Source organism: Scleropages formosus, chromosome 21 (genome assembly GCF_900964775.1).
Source record: "Scleropages formosus chromosome 21, fSclFor1.1, whole genome shotgun sequence".
Classification (NCBI taxonomy): Eukaryota; Metazoa; Chordata; class Actinopteri; order Osteoglossiformes; family Osteoglossidae; genus Scleropages; species Scleropages formosus.
In genome coordinates, this window is record NC_041826.1 from 6090979 (window position 1) to 6110174 (window position 19196).

Sequence of the window (19196 nt, forward strand, 5' to 3'; positions counted from 1 at the left end):
CTCCTAGTCACATGAAAAATCACTGTTGGGAAAGCAAGAGTTTGGAGCGGCGCCCCTTGGCAAAGGCATGCGAATTCTTCTGTATGTTTAACGGAGGTCAGTGTGCTCTAGGAGAAAGGGTCTCATAGCATTTTCCAAACACCCTGTTCAGAGGGTCCTGAAGTGCCGCATGTCCCAGCCCAAATGTACTGTGTCAGCACTCAGGATTTGCATGTTTCCTTTAAAATGTAAATCGTATGTATGAAATACATACATACAGTCATGCACAGAAATAGTATGAATGTGAAATAATTAGTTCTGAATGTAATCTACTGAACATACTGCATTCAGTTATATTAAGCAAAATAATTTAAATTCTGCGGACAGATGTTAGAACACTTTAAGAATGCTTGGACACAACTAAATAGGGATGAACCTGGGTAGAAGTCAAAAAAAGAGAACACAGTATTCCTAAACACACAAGGAGCCATGTGGTTAGGAGACAAGTGCTCTTGGCAAAGAAGCCCTGGAATCCTCTTAAAGGCCTGCAAGATTTACAGAGGTTGTTAGGAAGAGGAGAGGGTGCATGTGAAGATCACTGAAGGCTCTGTGTTGTTCTTAGACAGGGCGCCTGTGGCAGCATGTCATTTTCATAATGAGTATGTTAAAACAGATGAATGAGGGGGTCACATGCCTGGGTAGAGGGATATGGGAAGCCACAGGAAATGCAGCAGAATCCATCAACTATCTGTTGCTGACTATCCATCCGAGGGGCGGGTGTGTTTCTGGGCATAAATGGTGCCGTGTGCCAAATGGTTAGAGTGGGCCAATGCTTTCCATACACTGTACTCTGGCTATGCATCACCACAAATTCTCTGACCCACCTTGATAAAACTTTGGACCTTGTGCAATGATCCAGTCCCCCGTTTTCTGTACTGAGGTGAGAAGAGCTTATGCATTTTATTAGAAGAAAGAAACTGAAACTAACATGAACAACACATGTGTAACTTTTTCCACTCGCTCTATTTTTATTTTTTATAGAGGTATGCTGTAATTTGCAAGGCATAATAATAATAATAATAATAATAATAATAATAGTAATAATGCTGATGATGTTGATGGGGATGATGAAACCAGTACCTATGAACAACATAATCTTTTTTTTGTTTATATTTGGTGCATCAGTCATCCTCATTCCAGCCCCATGCACACAGGTACCAGCATTCGTCTTAGGCTTTCAGGCATATTTTGTTCATTTGCCACGCTTTCCTGTCGCAACCAAAGGCTTGTAACTTGTCATCACGGACTTTTAGGCTTAGTATATGCTTAAGTATGCAGGATTGCTGCAACAGCTCATTGATATTCCGGGAACCCAGTGGAGTTAAACACGAAAGACTAAACTTTGCAATTCTTGAGAATGCAACCAGGCAAAAAATAAATAAATTTGGGATCAACTGGCTTTGAGTAAAGCATTTGCATCTATGGGGCAGTTTGTGGTTTAATTGTTAGCGCTGTTCTCTTGCAATCAGATTTGAATCACATCTCTTGCTCTAGTACTCTAATAAGTTACAGACCATGAATTGCTCCAAAATAAGTTACTCTGCTGTATAAATGGCTAAATAATTTAAGTAGCTTGAACTACAAATCCTACATGGTATGGTGGGAAAAGCATCAGTTAAATTATCAAGGAACAATACTACTGCATTGGTGGGTGGCTTATTCCTATGCTTTCTTATCAAAGAGCCACAAGATATTAAGCAAATGTCTGGAATTTTTCCAGACTCATAGCTAAATGTCTACAATAAGAGCAAAATTATTGAGGAATCTTCCCAGTTGTTTCTGGTATGCAGCTGAGCCATTTGTCTTGCCCTAAAAGGGAATCTGTGTGATCTTTGACCCCAACCACCATGGTGCTTTTCTGATAGACCCCAAGATGTCCTCTAATCCCAGGGATGGACTATTCAATCTCTGCACCTGAGCTGGCACTCCTCCTGGGAAAATAACTGCTATTAGAACGCCATTTAGGAGCAGCAAGTGCAGGTTGCAACACATTACACAGCACCATGGATCACTGTAGGCAACAGAGAGGAAAGATACGGTCAATTGCCAAACAACAAAGGCATTCATCTGTGCTTGGCCGTGTAATTATGCCTCTGAACACAACGTTGTCACGAACCACTGTGTAATTACAACATCTAATTATTTCTTACAGCCCAGCTCAGAATGGAACATGACTCTCTGATCTCACATGAGCACAGGCCCAAAAATTAATTCAGTCAGAGAAGATTTTCAAAAAATAAACACAACAAGAATGAAGAATGTTTTAAAATGTATACATAAAACAAGGCTAAATTACTTTGACAATATATACGTAAGTTCTCCCACATGTGCAATATTTGAATACCTTCCATCGGAGAAGTGGGCTGCCAGATGCATGTGACTTCCAACTCACCTGCTCCACATGAATGGTCAAGCAGCGGCTGAAGGCACAGTGGATGTCTGCTTGGCTTATCAAATGTTAGCTGGTGATTTGACATACAACTTTCCCACACTTGTTTCTGTCCCTGGCTGGAGAAGAGCCCCTGGGCTGCGATGTTGTGCGACTGCACGTTTGGCTGTAAATAACAACTCCACAAAGTGCTCTTTCCTTCAGCCTGGTTTATCCCAGGATCCCACAAATTAGCATGATCGTCTCACCCGTTGCCTGGTGCTTCACTCCCAGACACAGACAAACATACATCTATAATCCACCAAAAATTTAATAAGTAGACTTTTTTCAAGAGATCTTCTTGGAGAAAGTCTTGCACGCATGGTCCCAAGACTCTTCTCAACCCCACAATAGGCTCAGTGAGTGCAGCCCCTAGGGAATAAGGCTCCAGCCAGACATGACCCAGCCGTTATTCTAGACCCAGGGGACATGCGGCATTCAGTGTGTGAAATGTGATGGGCACAGGTCTAGTCCCTGGAGGGTAGCAGCTGTAGGTGTCACTTAGAGCACTAGGACCCGCCCGTGTGCAGACTAACTGTGGTCAAATGGCACGTAGTCAAGCTGCATCGCTCCAGGTCAGGGTAGGACCCTTTCACCCTTTCCAGTAAGTGTAATTGGTACTGCTGCTACATGGGCGTTGCCATGCTCCCTTGTCACGTATGTAATAAGTTTCTGTGCAGCCGAGTCTTGGTCATATTCTCGGCATTCTATGCCGAACAGCTTAATAATTAATGCTACAAATTGTGTGCCACAATTTTTGTGCCCAGTCATCAGCGGTTATTTTTAATGTTGCCTTAACTGAAGTTTAAAGTTTACATTTAGTGTTTTGTGCACAAGTCAGCAGTCAGTAGGGTTAATGACTGATATATGAATTCGGAAAAAAGATGTTCGTGTCAGGAGAGAAGAGATATTTGGTACCCTGAATGGAATGTGTTTTTCAGACAACTCAGAGTCTTTACAAGATGTCATTTGCAACATGTGATTCGCACTGAGTAATGCTGACCCACAAATAATGATGCCATTTCACATTCCTCTTAATCTTTATTAGGCAAATTTTGGAGTCTACTTTGAGGCAAAACTAAAACTGTATGGACTCTGGAGCTTGGCAAAGATCCCTTATTTGGTTCCTTTTTCGTTTTTTTTTTTTTTTGCTGGTAGGTTCACAACACCCTCGTCATCGATGACCAGCTCTTTGAGTTGATCCAGATCCCTCCTGTTGACAAACAACATTTTCTCCAGCTGGACTTAATAAGGAGCTACATGGAAGCTGGATCCACACCACGGAGTCTTGATTGACTCCGGGCAAGCAGGATGACTGCATCTTCCCAAGGGCCAAGCTTCACAGCACGACATTGGCTTATATGTCATGTTGTGGTTTGTGTGACTTGGATCCCCACTGTGGGTTTCCCCTCTGATAATTAAAACACAGATTTATTATCGAGCTTAAGACATGTCAAACTCACACTATCTTTTCCTCAGAGTTTTTGAATTAAGGCTAGGGTTAGGGTAAGGGTTGCAGTTACGGTTAAGGAAAAGGTTTGAGGTTAAAGAAAAGGGTTAGGATTAAGGTTAGCATGAGGCATTGTGACAATATGAGAGGTTTTGCCTACAAGTACAAATCTACCAAGAGACCTTTTTCTTCTCTTATCTCAACCAATATGAAGAGCTGCTTTGGATCTTGCAGTGAATGAACTCTCTACTCATAAGATGCTTTCTCACTTTATAGACTACGCTCTGCTCCATGGAGCACAGTGAGGAAGAGAATGTTCCAGTCATGCTTAATCAGTCGGATGATTGGATAATCCAGAAGCATCAAGTTGAAAGTTTGACTCAGAGCATTAACGCAGATGCTTTATATTTCGTGCCACGGACTCTTGTGTACTCAAAAACCACTCCTGCTTTTGATGTTCAGTGTTGAGGCTCGTGCTGCAAGCCCAACAGGCTGCATAAAGTCGATAGGAGGCCGTGTTTGATTTTCAGATTACAGAAATCATTAAATCAGGTTGACAGCAATCTGAGAAGAGCCATCCTAATGTAGGTGCCTTTAGGCAGTAGCGTTACAGAACATCCTTTGATGCATGCTTGAATTGCATTAAGAAAGTAATGAGTCTTTCATGAAATACGAAACACACACACACACACACACACACACACACACACACACACACACACACATTTTCAGAACCGCTTGTCCCAGACGGGGTCGCGGGGAACCGGAGCCTACCCGGTAACACAGGGCGTAAGGCCAGAGGGGGAGGGGACACACCCAGGACGGGATACGAAACACATTTTCAAGCAAAAGAGCTTTCATAATTCTTGCTCAGCCACTTTCCCTTAACCTATTGTCTGAGTCAGGGTCATGACAGCCCCTAGCCTCTCTTGGAGGCATGGGACACAAGACACGTTATGATACACAGTAGATAGGATGCCTGTCCATCACAGATCCTAGAGAATTTTTCTCAAGTTATTTTTGTGCCATACTAGCCTTCATCTTCTGCCTGCTTTCTGAATGGGCAACAATTAAAATGAATCTGTTTCTATTTTTACCAGTTTTTGTAAAATTCCTCAATTTCTGGAAGTGCTTTCAAAATAAACCAATTAGTGTCATGGATTTATCCATATAAAGTCTTCTTATGTGTCAGGAAACATAGGGATTGCCGCGATCTGTAGCCCCTTTAGATTCCAGTAGAGCTGTAAAGCATTAGGTTGGATCCCTGGCAGTCACTCACAGGACAGTTGCACTTTTACAGTCACTGCAATCCTGTAGGACTCACATAAACACAAAGAGAATGTATGATGTGAGCAGAAATCAAGCTGGGGTCAGATCCCTTGGCCTTGAGCTATGGGGTGACACGGCTACCTTGTGATCCACTGCATTGCCTTTCATGGCTATACAGCATCTGTCTAGAACTGCTGAGGCTGCCAGAGTTTAACTAATACAATTTAAAGAACACTTAGGATTGAAGATACGACCATAAAAAATTTATCCATTAAGGAAGAGCACATTTAGAAGAGCGCATCTTCTAAAGACGTCCCAGGTGTATTATTTTCTGAGCTAAAGTTTAAGGTGTCCCAGCCTTCGAAAAGTAAGGCCTCAAGGCAGTTTCCAAGTAGAATAGGTATGTACCGAGCACAGATGAAACCTTAATCTCCAAATTGCACTGAAGCGTTAACTCCTGAGTAAAGAGCTTAGACCGAGTGGATGCCTAAATCCTTCTGAGAATGCTGGCTGAGCCCTTGTGGTGTGCAGCAGTGCTGCGGTTGCTCATTCACACTCTGTAGTGTTTTCCTCTCATACCCAGTGTCGACAGCAGGAACCTTCCTTGTGCTGCAGACTGGGCAAAAAGTTGAGCCGAATGGCCCGGGGCTCAACAATAATCACTCCTAGAGTGATGCCATTGGTGCACCCTGGTGTGGGGGCACTCAAGAGGGTACTGTGACGGGGCCCATGCAGGTGATGAAATCCAAGAGGGTTTTATGGGGCGCCATCAATGGTGCCTGCAACTGATTGGAGGAGATGGAGACTGACAGCCGATCTGTCCTGCCACTTGCGATGACTGACCTTTGGCTGCTCTCGTGGACGGAGGCCCAGGGTCATGGCTATCAAGGTTTCTTCATGCCACATTCACAGAAGTCACTAGAAATAGTGCTATCAATGGCAACAAAGAGAGGAGGCAGTAAGTCTTAATTTCCATAATGGGATACTTTTTTGTCGGCAATACATCTTATGAAGTATATTGCACTGCAGGCATTCAAAAATACAGGCTTACACTGCAAGAATGGGGTTAGTCCTTTTCAAAGAATGTTACGAAATCAAAAAAAGCAATTGCCACCATTGCTCCTGCAATGCAAAGAACATTTGGCCATGCTTCTGACAGCCACTGCACGTTCAGCATTTGACACAGAGGCTGTGCTCTATGGATCACTCTCTGCGGAGCAGGAGGAGCTGCTGGTTGCTGGCTGAGGTCCAGTCTTGCCCAGTGTCCCCTCCCTCCTTCTTTCCCTGTCTACCCCCAAGCATCTTTGGGCTATTTCAGTTCCAGGCATGGCAGGGAAAACATAGCAGCAAATAAGCAACCACCAGCCTGTTTTCCTTGCTCTGCTCTCCATCATCACTGTATATTTAAAGAGCCTCCCAGACAAGTACCTGCTGTGATATGATTTAACTATTGTCATTTACATATTGTTTATACCCCGACACTTCACCCAACCAGGGACCATGCTGAAACAACCGACATTCAGACTTGGAGCATGCAGAGTTACACTCATCTCCAGGGAGTGCTGACTGCACCCAGTCTGCTAGCTCTGTCAAATGAGTAGCAATCATGTTAACGTTTCAGTCACATGTTCATAAGTTTTTGAATATTTTGTAATAGTCTGTTAGTCAGGGTTCTTATGGATCTTCGTCATCCTCCTTTTCACCCATTTTTTTGTATGGAGGTGGTGGTGCTGGCGGTATGGTTTTCACATGACCCAGGAGGCAGCCATTAATCAAAAGTGACAGTCTGAACCATCTTCACTGGCTTCTTCCCTACTACATCAAACTGTATCTAAAGCTCCATCAGACGAGAAACCCCGATCCTGAGGTTATTTTTACTATAGAGACTAAATAATGAGCGACATCTGATCTTCATGCCTTCAGCACTACACTATTCTTACTATGCCTGGCAAATATTCAGGAAAACTGTCTCTGTTGGCACCATTCACCTTCTGCTTTTTTACAAGCTCTTCATCACTTTTGGTTTGAGTATTACTTGGTAATTTGAGCCAGGCCTATTAAAGGCATTACACTGAAAAAAAAAACAGTATGACGAGTGTTGACCTGATTCTTATCACTCTTAAAAATAAATGACATTACTAAAGCATGCATTATTTACAAGGGTTTCTTCCATGTGTTTCTGACAGTGCTTTACCATGTTTGGCTTTTCTATTGCAGTTTAAATGGTCCATGTGTCAGGTGAGATGGGGGTCTATGTAAAAGAAGGTTCATTGGTGTCCTACCACCCCCAAGCCCCCTGGCCAACATGAACAAGGGACAGTTCTTCTCTGCAGAGCACCGTGAAGCCAAAGAGAATGCATTCAAATACCCTCCCTTCTGACGATGGCATTTCATTGGAGCATGAAAACTTTTCTGAAATGCTGAAAAAGTTTTTTTCATTCTCATGTGAACAGTGTGTGATGGGCACCCAGTAATCATCTACCTCTGCCAAGCACAGCACTTAAACAACTTGACTCATCCAAAGAAATAATATGCAACAATTTAGCAATATGCAAAACATCTTCCCACATTTTTTTAGTTGTGAACCTGTTACACTAAACTCATACACCCTTATGAAAATTTTTCCTTGAAATAACCCCGTTGAAAATCTTAAGAACATGTTTTTTCCTGCAATGAAACAGTCGAACTCAGAATGTCACTCTGACAGCGGTGTCTTAAAATTGTAATCATTACAATTAAAAGTCTCTATTAATGGTAAACCTGGCAGACTGTAATTTCGATTAAGATGGAGTGCCAGTTTCAATTAAGTGCTCTGCTGAATTAATTTTCCACTTGCATGGGGTTAGCAGTTCAGGAAAACTAAATACAAGGTCAAATATATTTACGTTGGTATTCATTTTGTATGTAGTATTCAGTACATTCTGACAGGCAAATGTCCTCTTCCTGAGTACGGTTAAACTTCAAGAAACTGAACAGGCCAGTTTTCAGTTTTTCATGAACAATTTCAAAAACACAAATAGCAAATGGACAGTTTTTTTTTTAAATAAGAAACATATCCTGTTTCATTTTAAGGCAGGAGAAGCATAAGAGCTCTGCAGTCGCAATGCTTGTAACTGGCAGTTAGGTTGAGTCCTCTTTAACGGTATGATGACACCGCACTCGGGGCGACAGCTCTTTGCCAGTAGTTGGGCGTGCACTCCTGGATACCTGGCTGCTCCACTGACAAAATCTCTCATGTTTTGCCTCCATTCCCATCTTGGATACTCTATACACACTCCTGGAAGACATTTGTGCAGCTGATTGAACTGTACCTTTTCACTTATTTTTATTTCTTCGATTTTACCTCTATCGCACAGGCTAACCACGGAATGACCTCTTCTCTCAGCAAAGTAATCACCCAGGGGTCCTGTTGCTGACAGGAGCCAAGGCCCCAAGGTGAAACGATCTCCTTTCTCTGCACAGCGGCAGAGCCAAGTCCCTCCACAACCAGAGCGGGTCTTCTGTCTCGGCCCGTGCGTGCGTAGACACGACAGCCGTGAATGTTGCAATCCTGGATCCTTTCTTACACGCTGACATGTTTTCCATCTCAGACACTGAGCTTCAGAACAAACGGTCTGTTTGCATAAGGTCCCTTTTTTCCCAGTTGTTGCTTAGTTCCCCTGCCATTCCCTTGTGCCATAACTGTTTCTTTTCGTTTGGTCTCAGAGCTCTACTATGAACATATGTGACCCTCCACGGGCTTGCTTTGTGGACACTGCACAAGGTTTTGAAGCTGTTATGTGATTGAAATGCTGAAATTGACATGCTGATAATTTGCTGACAATCATAATTTATTAAAGCTCTTTAATACAATGAAATCTAGTATCCTGAGTGATAGAGGTAACTCCACGTTATCCTTCCCTATCCACCTAAGAACTGCATATTCACAGCTTTGTAACACTAGCTCCGTTATCTGAAAAGTAATAAAGTCTATATTATTTGTTACTTCAACCCAACATTATGCATAGTATATGTAGTAATATTATGACTACATTCAAACATGTGGAAAAGAAGAGGCATACGTCTCCAGACAAAACTCGCTGTTCATCGCGCAGTCATACTATCTGCTCTATGTGAGCGAAACATGGACAGTTTAAAGTTGTCATGCCCAAAAAACTGAACCATTTTCACACAACATCCCTGCGTAGAATTCTTGCTATTAAATGGCAAGAAAAGGTTCCCGATACGGAGGTTCTTGCCCGTGCAGGCCTACCAAGTGTTCACATTATTCTAATTCACTCCCAACTTAGATAGGCAGGTCACATAGTATGTATGTCAAACCAACGGCTCCCCAGACGACTCTTCTATGACGAGCTATCACAAGACAACCGATCTAGAGGTGGTCAGAAGAAGCGATTCGAGGATACGCTTGAATCGTCCATGAAGGCATTTGGCGTCGACACAGATAGCTGGGAAGAATTTGCAAAGAACAGAACGAGATGGCTCACCTCCATACACAAAGGCACGATGTTGTACGAAGCCGACAAAACAACTTCAGCCGTGCAAAAATGACAGGAAGAGAAATCACGAGGCGATCGTTCCCAACAAAAGGGCACAATCACATGTCTACAGTGTCAGAGAACATTTCATGCGCAAATCGGTCTAATCAGCCATCTGCGCACGCACAACGCAACCCCGCCCCAACCCCAGTCTGACTAGATGGTCCTCGTCGACAACGACGGAGAAACAACAACGACAACAATATTATGATGAATGAATGATAAGTGATAATGATCTTATTTGTCATTCATTCGTTATTTGTCAATAACAGCTTGTCCAGTGCATGAATTCAGTGATTCTGAGTCTATTGCAGAAGCATAGGTGGCAAAGTATTAGGCAAAGTATGTTGTGGACAGGGCCCTAGTCTGTCACAGGGCACTCATACATACGTTTACATATACTTTTCTATTTATTAATTTATTTTATTATTTATTTATTTATTCATTTAGCAGATATTTTTCTCCAAAACGACATATATCTCTCATAGAAAATACAATGACATTAGCAGAAATAAATACAATTACGTTAGTAGAAAGAAAGACAGATGCAGATGTATGATTCTATAGTACAATTAGTTTACTTTCCACCATACACCGATGAGCCAAAACATTGAAACCACTTAGAGGTGACAGGAATAACACTGATTATCTCGTTAAACTGGCACCTGTCAAGGGATAGGATATATTAGGCAGCAGGTAAGCAGCCAGTTTTTGAATTTGATGTGTTGGAAGCAGGAAAAATGGGCAAGCGTAAGGATCTGAGCGACTTTGACAAGGGCCAAATTGTGATGGCTAGACGACTGGATCCGAGCATCTCCAAAACAGCATGTCTTGTGGGGTGTTCCCGGTATGCAGTGGTTACTACCTACCAAAAATGCTCCAAGTAAGGACAACCGGTGAACTGGCAAGAGGGTCATGGCCGCCCAAGGTTCACTGATGTGCGTGGGGAGCGAGGGCTAGTCCGTCTGATCCGATCCCACAGAAGAGCTACTGTAGCACAAGTTGCTGAAAAACTAAATGCTGGTTAAGACAGAAAGGTGTCAGAACACACTGTGCATTGCAGCTTGCTGCGTACGGGGCTGTGTAGCCGCAGACCGATCAGATTGCCCATGTTGACCCCTGTCCACTGCCGAAAGCGCCTACAGTAGGCACGTGAGCATCAGATTTGGACCAAGGTGCAATGGAAGAAGGTGGCCTGGTCTGATGAATCATGTTTTCTTTTAGATCGTGTGGACGGCTGGGTGCGTGTGCATCATTTACCTGGGGAAGAGATGGCAGCAGGATGCACTATGGGAAGAAGGCAAGCTGGCGGAGGCAGTGTGATGCTCTGGGCAATGTTCTACTGGGAAACCTTGGGTCCTGGCATTCATGTGGATGTTACTTTGACACGTACCACCCACTTAAAGATTGCTGCAGACCACATACACCCCTTCATGGCAATGGTATTCCCTGATGGCAGTGGCTCTGCCACACTGCAAAATTCAGGAAGGGTTTGAGGAAAAGGGTGTGGTGGTGCAGCAGGATGGGCCGGTGCCTGTTATGTGGTGGACCTGGGGTTTGAGCCCTGCTCGGGGTGTCTTGTGACAGCTGGCATCCTGTCCTGGATGTGTCCTCTCCCCTTTTGGCCTTGTGCCCTGTGTTGTCGGGTAGGTTTTGGCTTGCTGCGACCCTGCTTGGGATAAGTGGTTGTTAACGTTGGTTTGAGGAACATGACAAAGAGTTCAAGGTGTTGACTTGGTCTCCAAATTTCGCAGATCTCAATTTAATGGAGTATCTGTGGGATGTGCTGGAAAAACAAATCCGATCCATGGAGGCCCCATCTCGCGACTCACAGGACTTAAAGGATCTGCTGCTAACATCTTGGTGCCAGATACTACAGAACACCTTCAGAGGTCTTGTGTAGTCCATGCCTTGCTGGGTCAGAGCTGGTTTGGCGGGACAAGGGGGACCTACACAATATTAGGCAGGTGGTTTTAATGTTTTGGCTGCACAAAACTGCAGAAAACCAAATACTGAAGATTCCTAATCACATTCCTAAATTAGTTTTTTTGAAATCAAAATTACCATTACATTACATGAGTAGCTGTGTAAGAGTTTTTCTGTTATTAACAGTTAAGATTTCAGAGTTATAGAGCATGAACATTTACACATTACATGAACTTAAGAGATCATGGGAGAAGTGAATCTGGAAGAAGTGAGTCTTAAGACCCTTTTGAAATGTGGACAGAGATTCAGCAGTTCTGAGAGAAAGGGGGAGATTGTTCCAACACATCAGAGCCAGAACTGAGAACCTCTGTGCTTTTGAATCTTTCATGAGTGGGACCACCAAACAGGTAAATATGGAGGCGCTCAGCAGCCTGATTAGGGTGTAGCAGATGATCTTGTCTTGTACATATCTGGGAGCTGTTCCATTGGTGCATTTGTAGGCCATAACAGAGTTCACACTGACCAGGATTTCAGTCCATATGCAATATGCTCCATATAATTTATACACTATAAACAAATGAATGAAAGTGCAACAAATAAAAGCAGATAGATAGATAGATAGATAGAAACTACATTAAATTAACATATTAAATTTAATTAATTAAATGCTAAAAATAAAAAGGAGTTATGCATGACAATAACTGCACCAATATATTTGTAAGAATATTTGCAACAAAAATTATTTCCATTGTTTCTGTCAATTTTATATTTTCATTTGTTCGCTCATTGGTACGTTGGTTTGTACACGTGTTCGTTAGCTCATTCATTACCAGTAACTACTGTTCCAGTGCAGGTTTGGAGAGATCTAGATTCTACCTTCAACGCGTAGGACGTGAGATTGTTTACTCTGGACAAAGACAGGAAATCAGCAAATTTTGGCAAATGAGGGACAAACCAAGTTTTGTGTTTGACACACCAAGTGTGTATGTCTCTTCTGAAAAGTCTGGTACAAGTGCGTGCTACAAACTGCAGCACAGAATACCTGTTCTGCATGTAAAATGACAGCCTAACAGATAAAAATATTATCGTGACAACAAAAAGTCTGCAGTTCAAAAAAGGGTATATTTTCATAAAACATGTGTAGCAATTTTTATTCTCAGTGGGACTCCCACTATAAGTATTATGACTGTGTATAACTCTAATGTTATTTAACAGTTTGCATTACTGTATCTCTGCAAAAAGTAATATTTTATAGTATTACTGTGTGATGTATCACGCCTAACACTGGTGCTCAACATGTTAGCTGCACTGGAAAGCCATACATTTTCATTATGCATTTCTTTTCAGGGCCTGGTATTTACTGGAGGTATTTTGCATGAGTCCAACGAGAAAATAGACTGTAATTCAGGTTGATACCCTTCCTCTCTGTGGTAACTGTCATGACTTGTTGATGACTCAGAATGCCAGAATTATAAATTCTGTATCTGACAACAGTAATAATACAATTAGATTCACTTGAACACTTCACTGCCCGTATCCAAATTTGCCATAAGGTCTGTTACTGTTTACTGTTGGAGTACACAGCCTTGTTTTGACCAGTCAGCCCTCATCTATTTTCTATACAACTACTTGTCATGTCTGCTGGGATGTTCAAAAACAGTGATGAGCATGGCAGATTGGACTTTGTCAGCTATATTTCATAAGCAAGGTGAGAGCTTTGAAGTATAAAGAATTATCATGGAGCAGCATGTAGTGCAGGAGTGCGAGCTGTTACCTTGAAACTGGAAGGAACTCTGCTTATAGTACATGTGTGCACATGCACATCACTGATTTATAGGTGCAATCTAGCTCTTGCAATACCTCAGAAGGTCTTTTCAGGCATTTTGCCTATCATTTGATGAAGCCCAGTAGATAATAATGACAAACATTTTTATTCCCAAACATGACAAGTTTATGAAACTATTACTGTAGTGATGTATCCCACAGCACCAAATGCAATGCACTTGGTGAGGAGGATGATAACATCTCCACCTCTGCTTTTGAGAAGTTTCAGCTGTGAAAAACGTACAGAGCACCGTGCAAAATTCCACTGATCTCCGCAATGTTCCAACGACGGAACGGCTGTCTTGAGAGCACATACTGCATCTTCCAGTTTAAAGAGGTATGACATTACGCACCAGACAGAAATGCACAGCGATGATAACATTTCACCCTTCAACAACCAGACAGCACGAAGTGATTGTGACACTCTTATACAATGTCTGCAACACAAATGATACTAAAATACCTCATACCATACCCTTCTGCAGAAAGGAATGTAGAGGTAATTTCTTTATATTAGCGGTTGTGCACACAGTTCGTGGAGGCAAATGAAATATAATTAACCTGCATAAACAATATACAAAAATCTAAATTACTGTGATCACCGAGTTAGAAAATGCATTACTAGCGATAAACGCTCGTGTATCAAAACTTTTTTTCAAAATTCCTCCAAGTCTCCACTGTGAGTCTCCTCTATTTATAGAAATGTCCTTGATAACAATGGAATGAAAATAATTAGTTATGATTACTCTGCTCCGCCAGATAACAATTGACAATGTGAGTGTTGTTTTCAAGAAAATACAACGTCATCCAAAAATTGCAGGATCATCTTTCCTTGGCTGGTTCCAGGGAGAGATCGGCAGGCCCGTTTTGTGTGACACAACAGGTTGGTTCTGGAAACTAGACACTGGGCAGGTATTTGCAGAGAAGAATAGGGGGATTGTTGTCGTCTGGCTTCAGAGTACAGAATCTCGTTAACCTTTAGATTCTGGCACGGCGGTGGGCTGGCGGTGGGACAGGCCTTGGCACCTGACGCTGATGTGCTAGCGTCGAGGTCTGCTGACAGCACACTCCCATGGCTCCTTTACCTGAAACCACAGGTAGTGCTGTGTCACTCTGCACCCCTGGAGTGCGAGGAGCTCACCTTTAAATCTGTGCAGTGGGGCAGCATCCTAAGAACTTTTTACTTTGCACAGACTATAATGCTCTAGAAACAGTTTTTTTTCTTTAATTTTTGTTAATTTTTTCAAAAATATTCTTCATACTTGTTATGCATGTCATTAACACTTGGATACAAATAAGTCTTGAATTCTAGTAATTCTTTTGGGTCTTGTAATTCTTTCTTGTCAAGATATCGCTATTCAGAATACTTTGAACAAAATTAGTATCTTTACGTTTACATTCATTTATTTAGCAGACGCTTTTCTCCAAAGCGCCTTCCAATGAACTCTATGTAGTGTTATGAGCCCACACACCTTATTCACCGCGGTGACTTACACTGCTAGATACACAACTTACAATGAGTCACTCATCCATACATCAGTGGAACACACACACCCTCTGTGTCACTCACACACTATGGGGAACCTGAATAGCATGTCTTTGGAGTGTGGGAGGAAACCAGAGCACCCAAAGACATGTACTGCAAGATACACAACTTACAATGAGTCACTCATCCATACATCAGTGGAACACACACACTCTCTCTGTCACTCACACACTATGCGTGAACCTGAACAGCATGTCTTTGGACTTTATCTTTAGGACTATAACCGAAATTTGCACCTTCTCAGGACATCTTCACGTGGTGTTCGTTCCCCATAGGACATAACACAGCAGCCCCTGCATAGTGCCAGCGCTGTCAAGTGTGCCATGTTGCACCTGTCAATACCACCAGTGTCAGTCAGTTCTGCAGGTATGACTGTTGCAGATAATAATTCTGCTCCTCTCAGATGTATGAGTGCCAGTGTTGCAGGTGTCAGTGCTGTGAAATGTCAGTGTTGGAGCCCCAGTGAGCAGCCCAGGTGACCTGGCAGTCTTATGCAAAATGTCAGTGCCAACGCTGCCACAGTGTTGAGAGCATTGTTTGTGGCTGGTACACTGGGACAAAAGCACACCAGGTCACGGTTGGGCCAGAGCTGCTGATGGCAGCTGCTGCGCAACCCAGTGTCATCTGGACAAAGGCACAGCATGCAACTTTAAAGAGGCAAGCAGTCTTTGTAAGGCTCCACAGTGTGATTCAGGCAGAGACAAACTGCAAACACGGTCGCTGTCACAGGAAATAAATAGGAGCCGACGCCCCCGCAAACCTTTCATTGCAGTGCAGCCCCTTGCAGCATTTCTGAAACTGTACCGTTCAAATGCAGGAGCAGTTTCCTGCAGAATCCATCCGGCAGTGCTCTGTGCTGCAGGGAAAGTTTCTGTGCTATGCATTCTGATGACAGATTGCTCCAATAAAGAAGCGCACCTCTGCAATACCCAGCTGACGCCCTGCAGTTCACATACTGGCCAAAATGTATTTGGCTGCCATATGGATATACAGTTCTGCACATGTATTATCCCAGATCTGAGATGGCCCATTTACTAGTGGAACAAATGCTTTGTGAAACATCAGAGTGAGTGGCCTTGTAAGCAGCATCTTGGGTTGTCAGCTCTTTTCCACTGTGAACATGTGGAAGGTTTCCACTGTCAGGTCGTCAGCCTCGCACTTTGTGGAAGTGTGCCCATCGGTCTTCTTTCCCAACCTCACCGCTGATCTGACAGTCTGGCAGCGTCCCTCTCCAGGGGTCTGACCAGGCCTTCCTGGCTGTCTCCTTTCGTTAGCTGAGGTCAGGTCAGCAGGGGTTTGTGGCTGAAGAGTTCCTGCCCCCTGAAACTGCCCCAAAACCATTAAGTGGGCCTTCGTGGACAGTCATTGCTATTCTTTTTTTTTTTTTTTTCTTTTCCCCATCCTTGTGGCTAGTGGGAATTTTCAGACCCAAAAGGCCTGCAATACTGAACAGGCCTCATAAATCAAAATTTAATTTCCAGTCTTATCCCACCGGGCCCATCTGCACAGCAGGATTACTCATATAGTCTATAATGTTTCTGTCCCTATAAAAAGGCTTCAATTAGTTTCACAGCCACGGCAACCTCACACATTCGATAAAACAACATTTACACTGGACAAGGTCCAGATAATTACTAGCAATTTGTGCAAAAATTGCTTCCTAACTACGGATACATATGTCTTATTTTTCTCTCATCATTCAAAGTTTAACCTCAACAAATTTTCTAATACACATTGGTAATACAATGAAGTACAATAAATGTGCAGTCTCCAATGCATGCATTTCCATTGCAAATTGATTCTTTTTTTAAAACCCACCTTCACTCAATCACTTTCTGGCATTTCTGGAAAGCACAAGAACGTTAATGAAGCCTTGAAAGCAATGATTAAAATCCGGAATCTATTTCCCCCTTTGAAGACTGGGCCTGTGATGACGAGCGCCAACGTTCTAGTAGTTTCTGGAGTAGTCACTTGCCATGCAGAGGAGTGGATCTGGTCATTGCAAGACCCACACTTTGGCAACAAATGGTGTTTGGGATACTCTTGATGGCAGTTAACACAGAATTTTATTGGACATCTGGTGCCATGAAAGCTGCATTTCTGGAAGAGTCCTACACACTCAGACGCACAGAGACAGTCATAGGCACATTTGTGCAGAATTTTCCATCTAAAGGAAACCAATCAACCAGCGACTTTGAGCAGCTTCATTCCACATCTTCTGAAAGATCTCCCAATCTATGGGAGTGAAAGTGTCCAAGACACACTCTAATTTTTCTGAGTGCGATTTTCCCAGCATGCAAGCATGCATTGCTTATTCACAGCATCTACTCCTTTGGATCGTGTATGTTAATTAGGCAGAGGAGAAGCAGACAGCATCAGGTCAATCCAGTAAAGTTATTGCTGATAGCACAGCACAATAAACACCCTCCAAAACACCAGATTGCCTTACGCTGGGCTGCAGAACTTTCCAGCGTCAGGAGTGTCAAAATATCTCCATGTTAAGCCAATAAAAATAGCAAGGGATTGTTTGTCAAAGCCTGTCATCCAATATCAAGAACATTTTCCTGTAAACCTTGGCAAATATTTGGAATGTACTTCAGATGCCCAAAGAGCATTCTACGACAGTAATGACAAAATAACATAAATACCTGTCAGTGAAATGAATGTAAAGAACGCTGTACAGGTTCATGATTGCTGCCGTTTTTGGTGTCTAAGTTCTATTTAAGGCACATTTGATGACACAAAGGGAATACTTGCCCTCAGTTACCATACAGCCCTACTTTTCCCCTCTTATAGTTCTAGAAAACAAGGGTGTGCAGCAGACGCAACCTTTTAAGTTTTATTTCATGTTTTTCAGCAGTTGTTTAACGCACAGCTGAAAGCAGATGTTACTCTACAGTGAGGAAATCTGTGAGGGAAACCCAGTGTCTGCCTTAAGCAGACAGTGGGAATGGGCTGGTATTCACTCCTGAAGCTATGATTATTTGCCTGGGGCTTTGCTTGTACTTGGCTCCAATGCCTCCTTTCCATTCACTTACTGGAGTGTGTGACAAAACCCGATATTATTTAACTGAGAATGAGAAAAGGCTAAAACCTAAACAGCGCTTACTACAAACTCAAAGTATATGTCATCATACATATATGGAATTGGCCTTTGATTAGTGAAAACCTGAGGTTCATTCATTCACTGCTGGGTGCAGGAATAAACCCTAGACAGGACACCAATCTATCGCAGGGTAGCTACTCATACTCACAATAATACCAACAATTTAGTGTGTCTAATTCACCTGAATTCGATGTCTTTGGGCTGTTTTTGAAGAAACCGGAGTATGCAAAACCAGAGGAAATGCATGCAATATACACGGAAAACATATAAATTACTGTACGCCAAAACGGCCCAGGGGCAGTAAGGTGATAGCACTGTGCCACCGTTCCACTCCCCAATGAAATCATACATTTCGATGTAAATTCTGTTATGGGGATATACAATAAAAAGTCAGGGTAAACATAATGAACATGGAAATAATTGTATGGAGGGATAATCGATATTCAAACCCTGTAACTCAACTCTTATTTCTCTTATTTTACCTTTGCAAAAAAGGAATGAAAGGCACTGTATTTCAGAGAAGTACGTGAAAGAAACAAGAAACATGGTATTAAAATACATCATTGCATATAACTTTTTAAATCCTTTTCCCTCTGAAGTCAACAAGTTGCAGCCGCTGCCTTCCCACCTTCTCCGGCAAGTCTGTTCAGAGGTTCTTGGTGGGGTTCTTCAAATTCTCCTACAACCCAAGCACGTGCCATTGGCAGTGAGCTATGTGCAGCCTTGCTGCCTAATTTAGCATGATTTGAACATCCTTCATTGCCTGCATGAATACAGCTTCAGCACTCGGTCACCAGGTGCAGCAGTTTTCACTCGTTTTAGCGCACGTGCTTCGCTAAACTCCTGTGATTCCATGACAGCCAGACGTTCCAATCTAAGAGATTTAACCTTGCCGTAAATTTACCCTAACAGCCATCATAACTCAACGTAACTTAAAGTAGGAGGATGTTTAGCTGTACTTTGATTGCATGTTATTTCTGGCAATAAAAATAGTCTTAAAAAGAAAGAAATCGAGGTGGAATAAAATGTCCAGGCAGTCAGAACTATTTCAGGAGTCATAAGAATCCAAA